Genomic DNA, 22272 nt, shown 5'->3' on the forward strand with positions numbered 1-22272 from the left:
AAAGATTGAAAATGTGAGTAAGAGAGTGTAGGATAGAGCAAGAGGGTGACCAGAGAAGCGGTGAGGGAAAAGGGTCCAGTGGGGCAAGTGGTGAGGTGGGTGTCAGAGAAAAGCAAGAAGAGGGTCAGAAAGGGTGAGAAGAGGATAGTAATAAATGTGATGGTGGGTCTGGTACATTAATTGGGGAAGGTGACTGGACAATGGAGATCTCATCCCGAATTGCATCTATCATGTTTTTGAAATCGATGGCAATGTCCTCGGCAGTGAATGAGTTAGTGGGTGCAGGTGGTGAGGGACATAATAGAGAGTTAAAAGTAGAAAAGAGTTGACGAGGACTGAATTAAAGTGTGTTAATCCGATTGACAAAATTAGTCTGTTTGTCAGCACGAAGGGAGGAATGATATTTTAGGAGGGCAGCTTTATGCAGGGTGAAGTTTTGCAGAGACCTCGTTTTACACCACAATCGCTCAGGGGTGTGGCTATGTCTTTTAAGATTTCAGGTTTATTCTGTTTGCCATGCGGTTGTAGTGGACACGGCCTAGGTCTGTGTGTAGTGAGAGGAGCCAAGGTGTCTAGGGACGATGTAACAATTCTAGAGGATGCAGGAGGGAATTAAAGAGATAAAGATAAATGTAACCACTGCTACTGTGGGAGTCTGCTCTAACCATGGAGTCTGTTTCCTTTAATATGCCCCAGGTCCCTTTCACAGGTTCTCTCTCCCCAAGTCACTCAGAGTGAGGAAAAAGAATGTACACATGAGCATTAAGTAATAAAGGATAAGTGATTGGTAACACAGCTGCCAAGGTAACAAAACTTCCCTCCAGCATTCCTCCAGTTCATCTCTGGTTACAACAGTACAACATAGTGCTACTCTGTTGCACTCACTTTCCAGAAGTCCTCCCTAGGAGTGTGCCTTAGGCCCAAGGGAAGGGAAACTCCAGCACTCTTTTAATCACAGTGGTGACGCAGCTCTCCTTCCTTGTCTCCAGAAGTGACGGGTGTCCTATAGTTATTCCCCTCTGCTAACAATATCCTCTCCTCCCATCTTGCAATTCTATATACTGTATCTCCCTGCCAGCTAGTGAAAGTTGATTGACAAGCTAACTACCAATGAACATGAAAGTGGTCCTACATACCCCACTGTATATACATAGCACAATATCTTGCTCATATTAGCTTCCTTAATGTATTGAAGTAGGAATAAAACAACTGTGGTTACAACCACAACAACCATGCATTAACACAGCTGTGCCTTACTGTGGTCTCTGCAGTTAGTGGTACTGCTGACTCTGGGCCAAACAAGGGGAACATCTCAGGTACTTCTTCTTATGTTTCAGGGTCCCCTTGGCAAGTCTCAACCCTGGACTCCTCAGTGGAAACATTTCACAACCCCTTTATCAGCTGAATCATGGCCCTCTCAAATCGATAACTGAGGTCAAGGCAGGTTTCAAACTCCTCTCCACGCCAAACGTCTTAAGTAGTTATTGCGCCTCCTCCTATACATGGTAATCTCACTAGGTCACCAGCACACACACACACAATATCTCTTTGATATGTTTATTGAAGAATGCCACATCATGTCATTAGAAGCTTTTGTTATATTGAAAGGTTTTCGACCGTAAGGAGTGCAGGTGGTTCTTGAAAACAATTCCTCCTATACAAGGTCTCCTTCCCAGTCCACACAGAGTTCTCAAAGCTCCACTTGCTCTTTTTGGAGGTCAAAAGGGGACTGCCGACAATAACCACAAGGAGACCAAGGAGCAGTTTGTTAGGGTTTCCTAAGACAGGCTGGACACCTCATACTGGCAAAAAGCAAAGCCAGACCAGGCATGAAAATGCAGCCCAGTATTCAGGATGAGCATCTTGGTGTAGGTGTTAGGCAGGAACCCAGCAAGGAGCTTTTAACTACAAAACTTCTCCAAGACAGCAGCAAAAAAAAAGCATTTAATCCAGCCAGCTGTAATATTCTTCCAATCCCCATAGTCTAGCCTACCGACTACGCCAAGTGTAAAACATATCAGGAAAACCTAGTTAAACTCTCCAGAGCAACTCATTTGTTTCCTCAGTTCTAAGGGGTCCAAGACCTTTAATTAGAATACGGGACTCACTTACTGATAAGGCACATACATAAGGGGAGCTCCAACCCAAGACAAGCCACCATTGATCTCTAGAGATTATCCCCAACAGCTGCCCCCAAGGAAAAATCCCAGGTCATCCAGACAGTAGATATGAAATCCAACACTCAAATCATCACCCCTGTGGACACAAATCAGCAGCCCTAGAGGTAATTTCAAATCCACTATCCAGTCCAAATCCTTCTACAACATGTCCCTTTCACAGGTTTTGGTAACACAATCGTGGAGGTTAACAAAACTTCCCTCCAGCATTCCTCCAATTCATCTTCAGTTAAAACAGTACAACATAGTCCTACTCTGTTGTACTTTCTTTGCAGAAATCTCCCAGAGTCAGTCCCGGGAGAATGCAGGCAGCTCCCTCTTACTCACAAGGGAAGGCTTAACTCTAAAAGAGCCATACATGCCAGTAACACACTTCCTGTCCTAGAATGACAATGCTCATTCATCGTACTACATCTATGGCGGGGCAGTGTTGCCACCCTAGGACAAGACTATAGTTCTTTGTTGGGGTTTAGACTTTAACCCATGATTAGTGAACAGTGACTGATATATCTGCAGAGAGTGATTACTACTGGAGTCCTCTTGAGATATAAAAAAACAGCAAGTGATTCAGTCAACCAGACTTCACCTATGATTATAAAATGTAGGGTGGTCTGCCTTCTTAGTTGGGATTCATCAATGTCTTACAGAATTTTTAGTGCAGGTTAATCCTTGCAAACCCCCTCATGTTCCTAAGTTACCGTATTAAAACTACATTTAGACAAGTTATGGCGATAGCATACACGCGCCCTTGGCTGTGTGATAATATCTCTGCAAGCAATGTTGAGCACAAAAATAATTTCTAATGCACACTGTAATTAAGAAAATCTTGCCATTGTACAGTAAGTGACATTGACCGCATTTCTGTTTGATATTTTATGGGAAATATTAGAAGACGTTTCCGGCATCAATGTGAGAGTGGAAGCTTGCCTAGCCAGCTACGGATTACAGAGATGCATCAGACGTGCACTTCAGTTACTTATTCATAAGAGTGATAACAGGAAAGAGATTAGCTGCATGGGACGTAAGAGCGGAGGAGAAATGTTTGGTGGAGTCTGGACATTTTCTCATAACAAAATCTCCAGGGAATTGATTGGATTGTCCCTGTTATTCCTGAAAGGTAAGACAAAGCTTTGGAGGAAAACCTTCTGACTGGCTCCGAGGCGGCCATATTGTCTATGCAGCACCAATCAGGACTGCTCTCAGAGGTGCACAGTAAGCCCAGGATTTTCTGCAGTAGCATGGGAGGCACACAACATATCTATCCATTCCCTCACCAGAACAATTACATCGAATGTATAGGATCTTCATTTTCTTTAGATATACAAGTAAAAGAGATCATCTTGTTGTAAATTTGTTATCAACGCCCATAACTGTTTTAAAACACTGCATAATTTGGAATTATGAGCATGGCAGCTGCCATATTTGATTATTACATACCAAGGCTCTGCATCCTGCTTTGTAGTGCTGTACATGGGTGCTACACAATATGAGTCTGTGACTTGGTCAACTTATTAAAAACCATTCACCTCCTGTTCGGCTAATAGCATATTGCAACCATTGCTAAGCTGTGGGCCGAGTAACTGCAGTGCAATACAGAGCCCCCACGCCAGCCCTATCTGCCAGTATTCCAGTCTTATACTCACCTGTCTCTGATTCACGGAGAATATGAACTCTCTATAGCCCTTGTGTGATCAAACTGCGGCCTGTGGGTTGCATACAGCCCTTTTGCACTTATTGTGTGGCCCTCAGGGTCCCTGCAGACAGTAGTCTGTTCTACCTTGCCTATGTGTTTGATCAGGCCAGTGAAGGAACCTTTTTTTTACTGGGTCCAGTAAATTAAATTACTTTATTTATTTCCTTACTTTTTTCTGTGCTGTCACTTTTCAATATATATGTCTATATTTATATATTTTTTTCTCCCCCTAATATTTGATTATGATTCCTGCTGATAGAAATATCAAATGTGTCACAGATAACTTTTTAAGGGTGCTGTAGGGAGCACAAATGTATGAATGTAGGTGCGCTGATTTGTAAAGGGGCTGTAATAGCAGTGAACTCTACTAGTCTCATATGATGTTTCCAGCCTGTCTCCACATTCTCTGACCATCTCCTGTTGCATATCTGCGGTCTTTGACCATATTTTGACCATGTCTTCTTGCTTGGTGCACATTTCTCATCCAGCATCCGTTTTCTACAATTCCTATTCCTAGCCCTACATTACGTCAACTTATGTTTAACCTGAAGAGGGCACCATAGATCACAACTTGAAATTTCGTAAAACAAACTGTTATAAGAACATTAAACCATGTGTTTGATGTGATTGAAAAAGCTGACAATAGCAAATACAAAAATGTACAAAAGGGTTTTAATTATTTGTAAATCAGGATTTTTTTCTTCATGTTCCCAGTATGTACAACAATAATAAAGCCGCCTGAAAGTGGAAAACATTGAAGTGAATAATAAATCCTGGCCACCAAAAAGGAGAGTTTCATAGCAACAAAATGAACAATTCACTTTCCTTTTCTACCCAGTATAAGAAAATAGGCAATTTTGTATTTTAAATGGGCTTTATAAGTCAAACCTAAAGAGCCACATACATAAAGTATATTCTCTACACCACATTTTCTTGTGTTAAGATCTACTTTTCAAATGATCTCAATTAGATCTACCAACGAAAAAAAACACCTCCCTCTCTTCTGGCTGTGTCTCCTCACTCTCTCCCCTGGCTGTGTCTCCTCAATCTCTCATGGCTGTCTCTTCTCACTCATCCTCCTGGCTGTCTCTCCTCTCTCTCCCCTGGCTGTCTCTACTTGCTCTCTCCTTATTAGCTCTCCTGGCTGTCTCTTCTCTCTCCCCTGACTGTTTCTCCTGACTCATTCTGCTGGCTATCTCTCCTCACTCTCTCCTCGCTTTCTCTCCTGGCTGTATCTCTTTGCCCTCTCTCCTGGCTGTCTCTTTGCTCTCTCCTGGCTGTCTCTCCTTTCTCTCTCTCCTGACAGTCTCTCATCTCTCTTGCTCCTGGCTGTTTCTTCTCACTCTCTATTTCCTTGCTGTCTCTCCTCTCTCTTTCTAGGCTATCTCTTCGCTCTCTCTCTCTCTCTCTCTCTCTCTCTCTCTCTCTCCTGGCTGCCTCTCCTCTCTCTCTTTTGGCTGTATCTCCTCACTCTCTTTGCTGGGTGTTTCTCCTTGCTCTCTCTCTCCCAGCTGTCTCTTCTTGCTCTCTCCTGGCTGTCTCTTCTTACTCTCTCTCCTCTCTCTCTCTCCCCCCTCTCTATCTCTCTCTCCTGGCTGCCTCTCCTCTCTCTCTTCTGGCTGTCTCTCCTCACTCTCTTTGCTGGGTGTCTCTCCTTGCTCTCTCTCCCAGCTGTCTCTCCTTGCTGTCTCTTCTTACTCTCTCTCCTCTCGCTCTCTCCCCTGACTGTTGTCTGCAGCATTCAACACATTAGGCCACACTAGCACCGTTGGAGGGAGCTCCGGACAGCAAGCTGACTTGCAATTGCATTTTACCAGCATTACCTTTGCAAATGACTGATAGATCGCAATTGACCTAATGGGCTCCCCTGGTCCACACAGTAACCTTTATGGGTGAATCCATGGACACTCTCCTCCAGCCATGCACAACTTAATGTGATCTTTATTGTGCTGAATGATTGCTTTTAAACGAAGCATTGTTTGCAATTACTACATCTACAACTGACTTATTGTAATGTTATGTGTATGGCCAGCATTAGACAAAGATCAGTGGAGTTTACATGGGTCTGAGGGCTCTCCCCCTCTCCCATTTGACAGCGTTGGGTACCTGAGCAGCCAATCATTATCACATTCTCCTCTAAACATGGAAATACATTGTGTCGCTCTTGCCAATAAATTGATTGGAATGGAAGCTGCTATAAGGACTGCCATTATTAAGCGTTATCTAAAAATGCTAGTTGCCTGGCTATATCTGGCTCTAGGAGTATATAAGTCACTGATCGGGGGCCAGCAGATAGTGAAGTCAGAAAACTTGGTCTGCATGCTTTTTTTGGGTTAGTGAGCCAGAAAGTAATAAAATCATTGGATCAGCATGACAAAAGCTATTAAAGGCATTGGATCAGCATGGCAGACAGGCAGCTTGCAAAGGCCATCAGCCAAGGCAGGTTTCCTTAATATGGCCCTGGACATGTCAAATAGATTGAAGACATTTTGCAAAGGGTGAGACTCATTCAGTAAATTGATTTTGGGTTGTGTAGGATTGGGGACCAGGAAGGAAATAGGATCAATTTCACTTTTAAGAAATTTTAAAGTGTGGCAGCTATCAATACCAGTGCCATTCACACTGAACTCTCATTTCAATTCTTTGGATGAAGTCTTGCAGTAAAGTCTATGACTCACAGGCAACATCATGGAATTGATGGAACTCTCGTTTGCTGACTTAGCTGTACTACTCAAGTCTGATGATGCTCAGTTTGTCAGCACAGTCCACAGGAGGCTATTACTGACCTCCTAAGTACACTTCTTTCCTCGGAAGATGGAGGGAAGTGATACACATTCCATCCTATTCAATGTCTTCTTTCTGGGAAAAGTCACTACACTGAGAATGTGAGTATCCTGTTGGTAATCTAATAAGCAAGTACCTCAAGTCATGCTTGGTAATAAATTGCAAGGGGGTAAAGCAGGCTTGACAGACTAATACTTTACAAACTGCTGATTTGTATGCACATAGCGCTTTTTCTTACTGTGTTTGCCTGCAACGCCTAGCAAATGGCTTGCTAGCCATGGCGCCTCTGATAACGATAGCATAAAGTGATTCTCACTATTACAACTGCAAAAAAAGCTGATGATTGAAATAATGTGGAAGCATTTAGAGGTGCCTGTGCAGACCTGCAGCACCTTTCAATTCCCACTCTGTACCCAAATACCATCCAATTCTGGTTGGGCAAAGCTCTGACACTTCCTGGTAGTGTCAAAACTTACCTGCCCCCTCCTGCTTCCCCCTACATTGCTACTGGTCAGTGAGGCAGCCTATCGTAGTGATTAAAATATGGGCGGTGGGAGGGAGCGTGCTAGTTCCGACACTACCAGAAAGGGCTGAAGCTTTGCCATATTAAACAGCCCAACAGTTGGGTAGAGCAGGGAGACTTAAGTATGCTGCAAAAAAATGTAATTTCAAGATTTCTCCCGTTAAACTTCAGTTTTAATTTTATTTACCTGCACACAAAAAAAAATTGAGGCTGTCTACCCAAAGAGACAGAGAAAGAGGGGCTGCTATCATCACAATGTCTTCAATGTCATTACGAAAACACAAGGCGCATAGGAAAACAGCACGTCAACAGAGGCGTACACTGATATATATGAATTGGATCAGAAGGAAACGTACTCTATCAAACAAGCTGACTTAAAATCCACAGCTACAGGCCATCACTTTGGAAAAATGGCAGAGCAGAGACATCAACCTTTAATGCCGTACTTCATCTGGCAGAGTTTGAAAGGAAACAGAATAATTACCACCTTTCTGTATCCATGGGTACATTCCAGTTTTTATTACCATGCCAAGTGATGTGCGTTCGCTTATGTCATTAGATTCCAATTAACCCGTGAAATAGTTGGTCAGTAAAGGTGTGATTTGCCATTTTTCTTCATGTTCTTTTAGTTATTTAAGAGTAGCACCATTTATAGTGCTGAAAACACTAGATTAATTACATTTTAGGCTTTGGAATGGTTCGCCTATGTTGTACCTGCACTGGGTTTTTCAAACCTTTTCTGCCAGGGTGGGCTTCTGGAGGAAGCAGTGAAAGAAAATTTGCTTGCAGCATCTTGTGGTGCCTAAACACTGCAGGCTATGTGCCACAGGAAAGTGAGTTTCTGGGTGAGCTCGCATGTGCACAGAGGTTTTTCCAGCTTCTATTGTTAAACGGTAGAGCTTGCCTCGCAGTAGACACATTTTGCAGTGTTGGATCTACCATTTTACGGGTTGTTCACTGAACTGCAAAAAGTTATTTTAACTGCATTCATTTTTTATCTAACTATAATTTTCACATCATAATTTTCAGTTTGCACGGATGTCACCAATGGCATGCTGAAAGCAAGGCAGTAGAAGCGATCTGCTCCAAGTGCAGACAGGCTCAGTTGGAAAATACCTAGTACTGAGCATATTGATCTGCCTCCTGGCAGAGCCTGTACTGCGCCAATGTCACTCTGTAGACACAGTGGTGCAATAAAAAATACCAGATCACATGCAGGAGCAGGGGAGCATCTCTTCTTTCAGGTAAAGAACCTCTAACACCTGGGAGATCCATTTTCATTGACCACCCATCCAATGGGACAAGGTACTGGCTACCAATGTAAGGTTGCATTTCCCTGCTAACTACCAATGTAAGGGCACACTATACTGGCCACCAACTTAAGGGGACACTGCACTGACCACCAATGTAAGGAGACAATGCATTGACTACCAATGTGAGGGGGCACTAAAATGAAACGCAAACTACACTGACCATCAGTTTAACAGGACACTGCACTGACCACCACCTAACTATTGACCAACAATGTAAAAAGTTGCTTCTCTACTGACCACTTATGTTAGAGGACACTTCACCAGCTCTGCCAGTATGCTTTGCTGGTACAGTGGGAGGAACGTATATTTGTCACCTTGAGGGGCAGTTCCAGCATGATGATTGACAGCTCCTCCCTTTTCCCCTGCTCTCTGCCCCACAAATGTTTACCAGTGTGACAGAGGCTGTCCATCAACGCAAACTCTGCCTCCAACATTGGAAGAACAATGATTATTTCATAAGTTTTATTACAGTTGTTATTTATACTACATCATGTTTTTTTTTAATGTTTATTTATATTTATACTTTTATATTATATTTATTTATTTTTATACTATAAATTTCAGGAAGAGATCATGAGCAGTGATACCTGCAGTCTTCGCAAGAGCTTTCCTGCTTGCTCTACCCCCCTTCTCTCAGTGCGGTGGGGAGCAACCTCTTGATGTCACGTATCTAGCACAGAAAAAAAGCTATTTGGGAACATTATTTTGATCTGTAGTATAGGTCATTGCTTTTATAGCTAGATTGGCTGATGACCCTTATAAAGTAGTCATAATGGGTTTAATGACACTTTAAGAAGTAACAAACATGTGCCATCATTTTTGCAGATTGTCTTTTACAAGTTACCACAAAAAAATTGAACAAGTTTAACTGTTTTGTGCAATAAAACCATGAGAAAGGCGAAGAAAATGTTTATTTTGAAAATAACACAATACCACATGTGGTTTTCATTAGTGAATTCATCCTACCGGTTCTTAACAATGGGATGTTCATCATTTTGTGACTTTATCTAGCCACCTTATTGCTGTTCATCCTCTTCTTTTTTCCACCTTTACAAACACAATTGTCTTTTCCGGTCAGTTGCTTTTTCTCATAATATGTCCAAATCAAGACAGCTCTAGTTTAATCATCTGGGCTTCTAGTGAAAGGATGTGCTCGAGTTGTTGAAGAATCCATTTGTTTGTTTTCCTTGTTGTCCATTCTATTCTTAGAATTCTTTGCCAGCACCAAAGTTCAAAGGCACCAATACTTTTCCTATTTTGGTTCTTCATTGTCCAGCTTTCACATCCATACGGATGGATGACAGAAAATTGCATAGCCTGGACAATTCTGATCTTTGTTCTTACAGACACATCAGTACTTTTGAAGATCTTTTCTAGGTCTTTTATCATTGCTTTTACAGTTGCCAGTTTTTGTCAAATTCTTGACTATTGGATCCTTTGTTGTTAACAATTGATCCAAGAAGGCAGTATATGTCTACTATTATTATGTCTTTACCATCTACTTTGAAGTTAGCTGTCTTTCTTGTTGTCATAAGCTTAGTTTTCTTGATATTAAGCTGAAGTACTCTCTTTTCACTGCATGTTTTACTTTCTCTGTGGGGCTCTCAAGGTCTGCTACCTTCTCAATTATTAGCATAGTGTCATCAGCATTATCAAAGATCGTTGCTATTTCTTCCACCAATCTTAAAAGCCTGATCATCTTCCTCCAGTCTTACTTCCCTCATTATGTGTTCACCCTACAGGCTGAATAAGTATGATGAGACTATGCAGCCTTTTCTAACTTATTTGCCAATCTTGAACCAATCTGCATTTCTATTTTCTCTCAGGATTGTTGCTTCTTGATCAGCGTAGAGGTTCCTTATAAGAACAATGGGATGTTCAGGTACACCCATTTTTCTGAGGATGTTCCATAATTTCACATGGTTGATCAGTCGACAGTCGATGGCTTTGCTATAGCCTATGAGTCAATGGAACACATGTTGACTACCTTCTGGTTCTGCTTGGCTTTTTCAATTATCAGATGTGAATCTACAAACTTGTCTCTAGTTCATTGCCTTTACTGAATGCAGCTTGTATACCTGGACCCTATCAGTGCATCAAATGTGAGTTAGAAAATGTTCAATCTTTTTGTCAGTTCCTGTTCATAAAACAATAATGAATAGTGATCACCGGTCCCATCCAGGGCCAGTGCAGTAGGTGGTATGAAATTTGCTTATGCATGTTAAAATCCCATACCATGTTTCCCACCATGACTTCTTTCCAGTGCTTGGATGACATGAATATTTGGTACATGAGTGGTGCAAATATTGTTATCTTTTCTATGGAGAAAAGGCAACTGTTGTTATGCATCTATAACAATTTTCCAGCATATTGGACATTATCTGTGTGTGATACAAGCAGTTCTGATACTCAAACATTTATCCACTTGGTAGATATTGCCCAAGACAAAACACAGAATTCAGCAGTAAATAATATAAAGCCATTAGGTTTCATCAGCTTTATGTTTTTAAATGCATTTAAAAAAGAAAACATTTTCATAAAGCTTTTAGCCTTCAGCAGAAAATGCTGTCTCAGACAACATATCGTTTCTGTAAGTTCTGGACAACATAGCAGCCATTATTTAAAATTCAATTGGATTTAACACTTAAGGGGATCATATGTGTTTTCTTGAAAGCTAATATTTAGCTCAAACCTTTTTAAGTGTGACTAGACTGGGGAAAAGTTAGAATCCCCGTCAGGTTTTTACTAAAATTTGTGTCACATCTGAAGAAATAATCCCTCTCTGTTTGTCATGGGGACCAATGGATGGGAAATCCAAAATATTACACTTGTCACCAGAGTGGTAAAAGAGGGGGAATCTTCCAATCAGGAAACTTCTGCCGGTAGCAGCTGATTTCCCCTTACTTTTGAGAGATTTCTTGTTTGTTCAAACACATCTTGCCAGTTTCTTTCCATGGAATGCTAATTTCCTGTCACAGGACTGGGAAATTATGGATGCTCCTCATCTTCAGGGGACCAGTCCACTCACTGCCCCCATGTAATTCTCATGACTGTCAGAGGACCCCACCACTGGAAGTGTCGCCACCGTTAGGAAGTGTCTACACCATGCAGGTGGTAATGTGGGCAGCCCTGAAGAAGTTAACAGAAAAGGAGAAAAGGCTTTGGACCTGAGCATCACATAAAGACAGCTTTATGGAGGTAAAAAGGGCATTGTTGCATATGCTAGTGATCATTTATTGGGGATGGCAGGGGTTATTGTTATGAATGCCTTAAAGGAATACTTCAGTGAATTTTCAGTGATCACACATGGTAAGTCATTGTTAACAACTCAGTCACCGTGCTGCCCTCACTTACAAATATCAGGCTATGCATGGCCACATCTATGAAACAAGTCTGAGTGTCATTCCTCCACTTTCATTTCAAACAGAATTATTTATGCATTATATGAATACTTTCAGCTTTTTGAACCAATGTTTGCCCTAACCTTGGCTTGTTTTCATTCTTTTCCATTATTCTCGAAAAACATAAGATAGCTGGGAATAAAACACTATGCAGCTAAGCTTTGGCAGGGAGCTGCTTTGCCTCACACAGAGTGGCCTGTTGCGGCAGATTATTACAACTATAAATATTCAAAACATCTCAGGAACAAATCAAGACACGTAAGTGGAAAGAAGAAGAGCCTTTTTGTTTCCAGCTATGCAGAATTCCAAAAAACTGATGCGTGAGAAAATCTGGGACTATCCACCCACACACGCACAGAGTGCATGTGTTAAGAAAGCATGATGTATTAAACAAAATATACATACACACTGTGAAAATATCGGGAAAGGTATTCTTTTCTTTATCACCTTTAGTGCTAGGAAAAATGGGGTAAAGAAAACACCTAATTTTCCTCATAAAGTGAACTGTTTAAAGTGAGCCTGTGCGTTGCCCATGCAGGACAAAAAAACAAGGTTCACCTTAATGCATATATGGCATATACAATGGCAAATATATATTTTTCCTCTAATTAGCCAACAGCGGCAAATGGTAAGCTTGGTAAGTGGTAATGGAAAGAGTCGCAGCTTACACGTCTATGAACGTTTTGTCTGATTGGGCCAGCACTCTTTCATGAAGTGAGTCACATGCTCCTCCATACCCAGAACAACAGGTAAATCTTTATCTCTTGGTGCTGAAAGGAATGGTGGGAATGAAGGAAAGGTAAGTATATGTTGGGGATCTTGGGATGCAAACCTGTTGCCTTGCCCTGAATGTGGAAGGGCAGCATGCTTTACATTTTACAGCAGACAATGCAAGATACCTACAGTCACCTCTATTAGCCAACCCTTGCCCCCGTTTGTGTGCCTTCCTGAAGCTAGTTCCAGTCCCCTGGTGTGCTCAGTGTTTCCTCCTGCCGACTTTCACATCACTACAGGACACAATAATTATGTGAAGTTCGGTGGGAAGAACCAGTGTCGAGGCACCCAGAGAATGGCACACCTGAATATGATGGTTTCCAAGCAGATGGGCAACGATTCCTCTTCATGAGTGTGTCTGTATTCAGTGACATATCTGGCGGGACAGGTAGGCATAAATATTTTTTCTTTGCAGGAAATATATTTTATTTATTACTGTGACAGAAATCTCAATGGATATGACGTTTCGCATACAGCAATTCTCCTCGGTACTCTTGCAACCAGTTTTTTGGGGAACTTGGTAGGAAGGTTTTTCCAAATATCTAGGAGAACTAGCCACAGTTCTTCTGCGGGTTTAGGTTGTCTCAGTTTCTTTGTGTAATCCTAGACAGACTCAGTGATGTTTGAGATCGGACTCTCTAGGGGCCATACCATCTTTTCCAGGACTCATTGTTCTTCTTTATACTGAAAAAGTTCTTTATGACTGTTTGGGGGTCATTGTCCTGCTGCAGACTAAATCAGATGCCCCTTGGTGGTACTGCATGATAGGTAAGCATCTGGCTGTACTTTTCAGCATCGAGAAAACCATTCATTTTGATGATATCACTAACTCCATGTGAAGAAATGAATCCCCAAGCTGCAAGAAACCTCTACTATGTGCCACTGTTGCCTTACATTCTGGCATTTGCCAAGTTCAAAGGCAGGAGGAACAGCTTAGTGATAGGAGTGGTTTTAGCTACATAAATCATGGCCAGGTCACTATCTGCAAGTTGTTTGCATGTTCTCCCTGTGCTTGCTTGGGTTTTCCCCGGGTACTCTGGTTTCCTTCCCACTCCAAAGACATGCTGGAAGGTTAATTGGCTCCTGTCTAAATTGTCCCCCTATGTATGAATGTGAGATAGGGACCTTAGATTGTGAGCTCTTTGAGGGCAGGGACTGATATGAATGTGCACTATGTAAAGTGCTGCGTAAATTGTCGGCGCTATATAAATACCTATAATAAATAAATAATACATTTGGAGAGAGGTCCTGTGTACAGACTGGACCTAGGATCCCAGAGGCCCCATGATGACACAGAGCTTGATCTGAAGATAAACACAGATGCCTAAAGGCACCACAAGGTTCCTTGCACTTCAGCACCAAATGTTACCATTATTTCAGATCCATTTAGCTTCATTTTAAAACCCAACTCATTTTAAATTTCAAATCAGCTAAATACAGTGTATGTGGATCAAAACAAAACATGTGCAACATTTCACAGTTCATTTTTTTTTATGTTGCCACTGCCTGAGTATAGCCTGTCCCCTGCCAGCATGCTGTAGAGAAGGACCCTTGTTGTCTATGTGAAAGCAGAAGACTCTTTGCAGAGATCCAACAAGCTCCCTGCCAAATCAAAAATAGAGACTCCAATCAGAGGGACTCATGAGCTTTGCTCATTGTAGACCTCTAGCTCTGACTCAGCAGGGGTGTGTAGGACCTTTACAGAGAGACCACTGCTTCCTTGCAGAAAGCAAGGAAACATCCTGGCAGAGGACAGGCTTTTCTACTCAAGCTGTAACTGTTTCTTGCACCTGGAATGCATTTAGTTTATTTAAAATGAAAGTTCAATTGGGTTTTAATGAGACAATAACACTGTGGACACTCTAAGCCCCTAGTGGATTCTACACAAATAAGAATTGGTAAAGCAGCTCAAGAAAAAGCTCTGATTGTCGCTGTAGAAAAAAAAGAAGGTAGAATACTATTTCCAGTGAGCATTAAGACAGAGGGTCTAGTCCTTACCCATGCTATCCAAAATTTGGGAAAAAAATGTTTTTGTCAGAGTTGCATTGTAATAGTTAAAGTAGACACCCCTTTAACACAAGGTCATTTGCTACACGCTCCCTTATTGGTTCCATGTACCCTCGGTAAAGTCCTTTGTAACTTGTGCTTTATATTTACACTGTAACAACAGTGTAAGTTTGTTTGTGCAATAAAAAAAAATTATTATAACACAGCTGTCACCGACACAGCTAAGATGTAAGTTTCTTTGAGGTAAAATACATAAAAGTTAGTTACACTGTAAAATAAAACAAACAGAATAAAATGAGCAATAAGACATATGGCTTGCTCATAAGAAAACAAATATTTCACTCAGATTGACATCAAAGTGTATTGCCTAGCCTGATGTAAATACATTTTAAGAACAATATGATGGAAATTACCAGCTCTTATTGAAGCAATGCAATGGTGAAATAAATTAGAACAAATGGGAAGGCTCTCATGTATCCAGGTCATGGTTTATCTAGTAGTAATGTGTCACATTCATTTTGCTTGTTCTGCAATGTTGTAGACATTTCAAAGCTTATCCAAGCCTCTTCTTCAGTTCCAAAGAGTGTCAGGAAACATACATCATTGTGTACAATATTTTACAGAACATCGGAGTGCAGAGTTGTGCCTACACCACACATTTACACTAAGTAGCATCTTTATTAGGTAGACCTATATAGAACCTTTTAAAGAGATCCTGCTGCCACTGAACACTGCTCTGATCCTAAGAAAGTCCATTGAAAAAAGCGACACTTCTAAGAGTCTCAATCTTCTTGGTTCCTCCAGTTCTAACTGGTTCCTCCAGTTCTAACTGGTTCCTCAGGCTGAACTCTGCATCACTATAGAAATAGTGAATACGAAGGAAGTGTTGGTTTCCGAGCAGACTTCTGGAGACGATTCATACATGAACACTAGCCTTATTGCCTATTATTACTGTGAGTGCAAGATAGGCATTTGGCTTTCCCAGAAACCTATTTAAAAGAATAACGCATAGCCCACATTACAACCACTGGCAAGCTGGTGAGGCCTCCAATGAAGATGCACCAAAACATTGCTGGGAGGGTTGGCAAGAAGCTCATCCACTGTCTGCATGTTTTCAGGGTCAGGGTTCCTCCCTGACTTAACTAGTTTGCAGCATTCTGGCTTGGCTGCTGTTCCACCCACCTGTGATTCCTCCTTTGTCTGAGCAGACTGTGTAACTCCCTACTCCCAGGCTCCCCCTTATGGCCAAACAGGGAGCATCATCTGAAAGACCCATATGGGAGTTTCCTGTCTCTGAGTGATAATGTCACCCCACTCACTATATAAACTGCTCAGTCCAGTCTGACCTTGCGTGGTTTTACCTGCTAATGCATTCCTGCGGCTTTGTGTATCCTGATTCCGTGTGACCCGATCTTGGCTGACGTTCTCCTCTCGTTCCTGTTTCTGGCTTGTTTCTGACAATGCTGATCTCTGTGTTCTTGACCAGGCTTATACTACTACCCAGTCCAGCTTCTGACCTTGGCTCGTTCCTGTTTATGATTTTTGCTTGTTCCTGTTTACATTTTTCTTAAATAAATATTTTAACTAGAACCTCATGCGTGTTTGGTTTTCAATGTGCTCTGATATTCAGCTTAGTGCCATGCATCCCAGCACCTATCTGAATAGGCTTAAAGGAGAACTATGGCTTTTCCCCATAGTTCTCCTTAGGGTAACGGGAGGACACAAACTAGCGTCCTCCCGTCACCCTAAGCTCAGTATACCGCAAGCTACTGCTCGCGGTATACTGAGACGCCGCAGCTGATGCGGATCCCGACAATTATGTCTGTATCCACCCAGCTGCTTGAGTGACAGCTGGCTCTGCCTATCTAGAGGCAGAGCCAGCTGTACCCGCCCCCTCCCTCGTCCGTTCCGCCAATAAGCGCTGGCGGATCAGAGCGGGGAGGGGGGAATCCAGCCCCTCCCCTGTCACGGCAGAGAGCTGTGACAGGACCGAGAGGTGAGCGAACGCCGGTATGTGTTCGCTCACTTCCCGATCTACTGAGCCGACCTGTGACAGTCTCATTGTCACAGGTCGGCTAGAACTATGAGGTGAGTGAAAAGCACTCACCTCATAGTTCTCCTTTAAGTGCCCACCCCCTTGTACCACACACCCAATCAGATACTAATTGTAAACATATTTAATATGCATAAACCATGAATTTCCCTTCAAGCTTGACCTTTATCCAGCAGTCAATGTACCTTTTCACTAGGGCTTCAGGGGCTGTCAGCCTGTCAGTTTGAACACGTTTGGCAGTTCTTCTCTGTCCTCTGTCATTATCAAGGTGTTTTCAGCCACAGAACTGCCACTCACTTGATTTATGTTTTAAACTATTCTCTGTAAACACTAAAGACCTTAGTGAAGGAAAATCACAGATGGTCAGAAGTTTCTTACATGCTACGACCACCAAGACTGGTACCTTCATTTATTCCCCTGAGGCTTGACTATAGAAGGATTTTGTATGTTCTTCCCATGTTTGCTTGGGTTTTTTTTAGGGTGGTCCACTCTCTTCCCAAAAACCAAAAATCTACTGATAGGTCCGTATGGAACTAAATAATAAATTCCACAGTCAAAGTCACTAAGCTCACTCATGTTTCTAATGCTAACACGGCTACACAACAACACGTCCTGGCAATCACTGCATTATGTAATGACTTGCAGCCACGTAATTTGCTGTTTGGCATCAACAAGCAGGAGCACCTGGTTAAGTGGCCACTGAGAGTTCAATACAAAGAAACACTCATAGCAAAATAATCTTCTGATGGTAGCAAATGGCTATGCAAGTCTAAAGAAGGACTCCAGTCACAGACATCACCTATGTAGCATGTCCAGCCAATTAATCTGAAAAACCACCAATTGTTCAGGTACAAAACCATCACTATACAGGATGTTTGGGATCTGCATGACACTGACATTTCTTTTGGCTAAAGATACACCTTGATCACCATTTACCACTTACCATGTATTCCTATTGTTTAAATATTCTTAAATTTAAAAAAAACACCCGTTGCTACAACTGCTGCAGCTCCCTTGGAAGTATTATAACCTGTCCCATTCCCTGTGATTGTCAATATACCTCAGCAGCATTTTTGGAAACGAGGTTGGGACAAACTATAACACTGTCTGGGGTGCTCACAACCAATTCTCATTTTATTCCAAATTTTCATATTTTTTTTAAGTGCTCAGTCTGTGCAGTGTGCAGGGCCCTCTTTAATATTAACTGGACCCCGGGCAAACACTTTCTTGGGCCCCCTACCCGTCAATCTCCCACCCCCTACCCGCCCCTCTCCCACCATGCACTTTCGCTCTCCAAAAGAGCAGATAGGAAGAAACCTTAGAAGACATGACCCAGCGTGAGATGTTGCGCTATGCGGCGTACAGCAGGGGCCGAGCAACACTGCGCAATGCAGATTGCATAGTAAACAGAACGGTGACACGTGTGTATCTTTTGTGGGCTCAAGGGGCAACTGCTTTGGGCCCCACAACAATGACTGAGCCCTGGGCAACTGCCCCTTTTGCCCTGTGTTAAAGACGGCCCTGACAGTCTGGCAGAGGCACCTGAATCACATAGTTACATAGTTACATAGTATTTGAGGTTGAATAAAGACATTAGTCCATCAAGTCCAACCTATTAGGATCTCATTCTAGGAGTACCCGTACCCCTGTATATTACGGTCCCTTAAGAAATCGTCCAAAAGTTTCTTGAACAATCACAAAACTGGTTAAACAGAAATACAATTCTTTTAGCAGGTAAGGCAGTTGAGATATAAGCCATTCAACAGTATACTTAGCTGTTAGCCTAGAGTTCATCTATAAAGCCATGAACACCGTCTCCGTTATCAGATACTAATCTGGGCATTGGTTAAACCTGGTGATATCAAGTGAGCAGGTTTAACCAAACCCATTGCTAAATGCTACAGAGTACATAGTGACTGATGAAAACATATCAGCCTATTATTTATGTTTGGCGAAGGTTCCTGAGGTTCCTGTGTGTTGGGATAAAATGTAAATTATGTAGAATGGACTTTTCCAGCATTACAGCGTTTACTTTTGTATAACTGAATGTTATTATGCAAACAGAACATTTTAGATAAGGCCATGTCTGAAATCCTAAACACTTGCTTATATCACCATATGTGATATGTGCTGCAGAACAGATAGGCGTGACTACACAGATGTTTTAATGGTTGTAGTTCATAAACTTTCAGTTCTTGAGTTAAGTAAACTGTATGGAAAAGTGTAATTGTCTGCCAAATAATACGTTGTGCTCCCCCAACAAAGAGACGGAATTGTCACTGAGTGTTATCACTGCATTGATAACAGGGTACAGGGTACAGGGAACCCCACTCCACCAACTCCCCCCAACCCTCCACACACCTAATCGTGCGTATATTTCTATTTTACAATTATCTTTTCCAGGAGGAATCAGCACCACCCTCTGCATGATTGAATGTGATTTCAGTGCTCCATAGTAAAGTCCCCTAAAGGGGGCAGATTTACGACACCCTGCAGTCACAGGATGTCTTCATCTTCTGCTGGGCATCATTCAACCTGGAAGACAAAGGACATCTAATGGAGGAAAGCTAATACTTCAGGGCACAGTGCTGAAGAAGAGGTATTGCCAGAGCTGCTTTATTTTCTTTTTTTTCTTTTACGCCTCCAGGGGGACCTTTTAAAAAAAATAAAATATATCGGGTATTGGGTTTTAAAGCATAGCTGTACCTTTTGAAACAAAACCTTTATAACCCCTTCCCTCTCCCCCAGCTTTGCTCATCCAAAATATCCATAACACTATCAGACCTAAAACCTTTCTCTTCTTACAGGCCCTGAAATCATGTCAGTGCTACCCACCCATCTGATGGAAGTTCTGTTCCCTCAATGAGCACATATTTTGAGTTCATTAATGTAGCATTTACCTTAACGTTACTTTTAAATTTGTTTTAACAGCTAAGCAAATGTGTTCTTTCATAATATATATATATATATATAAATCTATATATATAGATCTATATATAGATCTATATATATAGATCTATATATATATACATGCTCAGTATTTGGCTCAGTATTTTTGCTCAGTATTTGGCTCAGCTTCATTTATCCTAACTGCTTCACAACTGTTGAGATAAGGTATCAATCACACAGGGAGAAAAGGTAAGAAGCAAAGCCTGAGAATAGAATGAGCAAAGGTGGCTGCCGTATAAATACAAACTATATACAGTAATAGATACAAGGTTTTTAATCCTTAAAAATGGATCAAAAAAAGTATTGCAATCAAGCTGAACTATATATGCATTCCCTGTGTATATCCTCTTAATGTCATTTCCCATCCAAATCTTTCTTTATGTTTTTGAGAGTGCAGGAAAGAGTTGGAGCCTCTGTCAAGTTTTCATTGCTGTCTATATCCCTACTTTGGAGATTTACCTTCACTTCCTGTCAAGATCGGCGGTGATGGGAAACCTCTCCAAAGAGGACGCATACAAAAACAAAAGCGCAAATTTAACAGAGTGGGGAAAGATTAGAACTTTTGACAATGTTTGTTTTTGCTGGCTGCTACATCCAGGTGGCAATTGCACCCCAATTTTAAATACAGGTGTCACAGGTACAGGAAGTTATGGAAAATCTCTTCAATGGCATAACAGACAGGGGACCCTGACAATCTATGCCAATGACCACAACCAAAAGAAAAAAGTAAAATATAGTAAATCCATGTGTTGACTGTATGCATTGCTTCTCTGGAATCAGTTAGTCGTTTCCCCCCCCCTTTGCTTTGACATGTGCAAAAGGCAGAACACAAACACCTCCAATTAACATCCTGTTCCTGCAGAACACCTAAAGATGATATAGAGAATTAGAGATAGTAAAACTGACATCAAAGGACTATGGCATCACAGGGCATAAAGATTTCACGTCATATGCATTCTCCACATGCGTTAGTACCCCTTTTATATTTATTTACTTTCATTTAGCCCTGGAGTAAGTGAATTGTACTTTCTTTAAACAAATTATGATTCTGACTTTGAAAAAATGTTTTCCCCTTACTATTCAAACATGATTCTTTTCCTGAGAATATTTTGCTGTGCCTCTCAAAACATGGTTCTGCCTCTAGGATTATGGTTCTGCCCCTGACCATATGGTTCTACCTATAGGATTATGATCCTGAGTCTGGAATTATGGTTCTCCCTCTATGCATATGGTTCCGCCTTTAGGATTATGGTTCTGCCTTTGAGATTAGGGTTCTGCCTGTTGGATTATGGTTCTGCTTCTAGGCATACAGTTCTGATATTGGGAATATGATTCTGTCCCTAGGCATATGGTTCTGCCTCTGGGATTATACTGTAGCTCATATGGTTCTGCCTCTAAGATTATGGTTCTGCCACTGAGATTATGGTCCTGCCTCAGTCTCTAGGCATATGATTCTGCCTCTGGGATTATGGTTCTGCCCCTGACCTTATTGTTCCGCTTCTATGGTTTTGCCTCTGGTTCTGCTATGACATCCTTGGTTATGCTTCTGGGTTTATGGGTCTGCTTCTGACCATATGGTTCTGACTCTAAATTGAGGGTTCTGCACCTGAACATATGTTTCTGCCTCTGCTTCTACTTTGGCATGCTTGATTCTGCTTCTAGGTATATGGGTCTGCCCTTGACCATATGATTCTGCCTCTAGTTCTGCTGTGGAATCCTAGGTTCTTCTTCTGAGTATATGATCCTGCCTCTGAGATTACTGTCCTGCCTAACCATCCCTGATTCTGTCTTTGGGAACTTGGAAAATCTCCCTGTGCTATACCAAGTAACTGTCAGAGAACAACAGGAACTAGTAGTTATAGCTAACCCATCCCTCTACAGTTTTAAAATAAAACTGTAAAATATTGTTATCAGGAACCGTAAGACTCTATCCGTCCTTGAGATACAGAAAAATTCAAACAGGCAGCATGTTTATATGGCTCCCCTTGTTCTCTGCACTGAGGCAGGTTTGAGTCATACAAAAATATAAGAAAGTCTGCATCCATTGGTTTCCTACAAACACAAATTTCCCATTCAGCTACAGGACCATGCTGTGTGTACACCAATTATGTGATCTGCAGCACCATTAAAACAATAAGTTAGCTTGGTCTTACAGTTGCTGAGCTAAGAGGTTCCTTTCGAGAAACCGAAGGTTTATGATCCTAAAAATGCTGCAAAAAAATGCTTAGCAAACATTCTCCATAACCTGCCTGCTCCCAGCAACATTGGATTTAATGCTGAGTCTTCTTGATGAGTTGACACTGCTTGTGCATTTTTTTAAGTCATCATGTTGTTTGCATAAAGCAACATCTGAAACAAAGAAAGCCAAGAAATTAACATTCGCAGAAGGAGGCCAGTGTTGGCACCCCTCATGCTATTCTCATGACAGGTGTACTTTAAGGAAAGGAGAAACTATCCAATTATCACAAGCCATGCTGGAAATCGGGAACATCTCTTGCTTCTACTGAGCCATTTACGGGCAACCTAAATAAGTTTGTGTTTGGTCTTTTCGCTATTGCAAAGTGGCACACATCATTGCACAGACCTTAAAAAGAAACA

Source organism: Nanorana parkeri, unplaced genomic scaffold (genome assembly GCF_000935625.1).
Source record: "Nanorana parkeri isolate BGI_ZX_2015 unplaced genomic scaffold, ASM93562v1 scaffold12, whole genome shotgun sequence".
In the NCBI taxonomy this organism is placed as follows: domain Eukaryota; kingdom Metazoa; phylum Chordata; class Amphibia; order Anura; family Dicroglossidae; genus Nanorana; species Nanorana parkeri.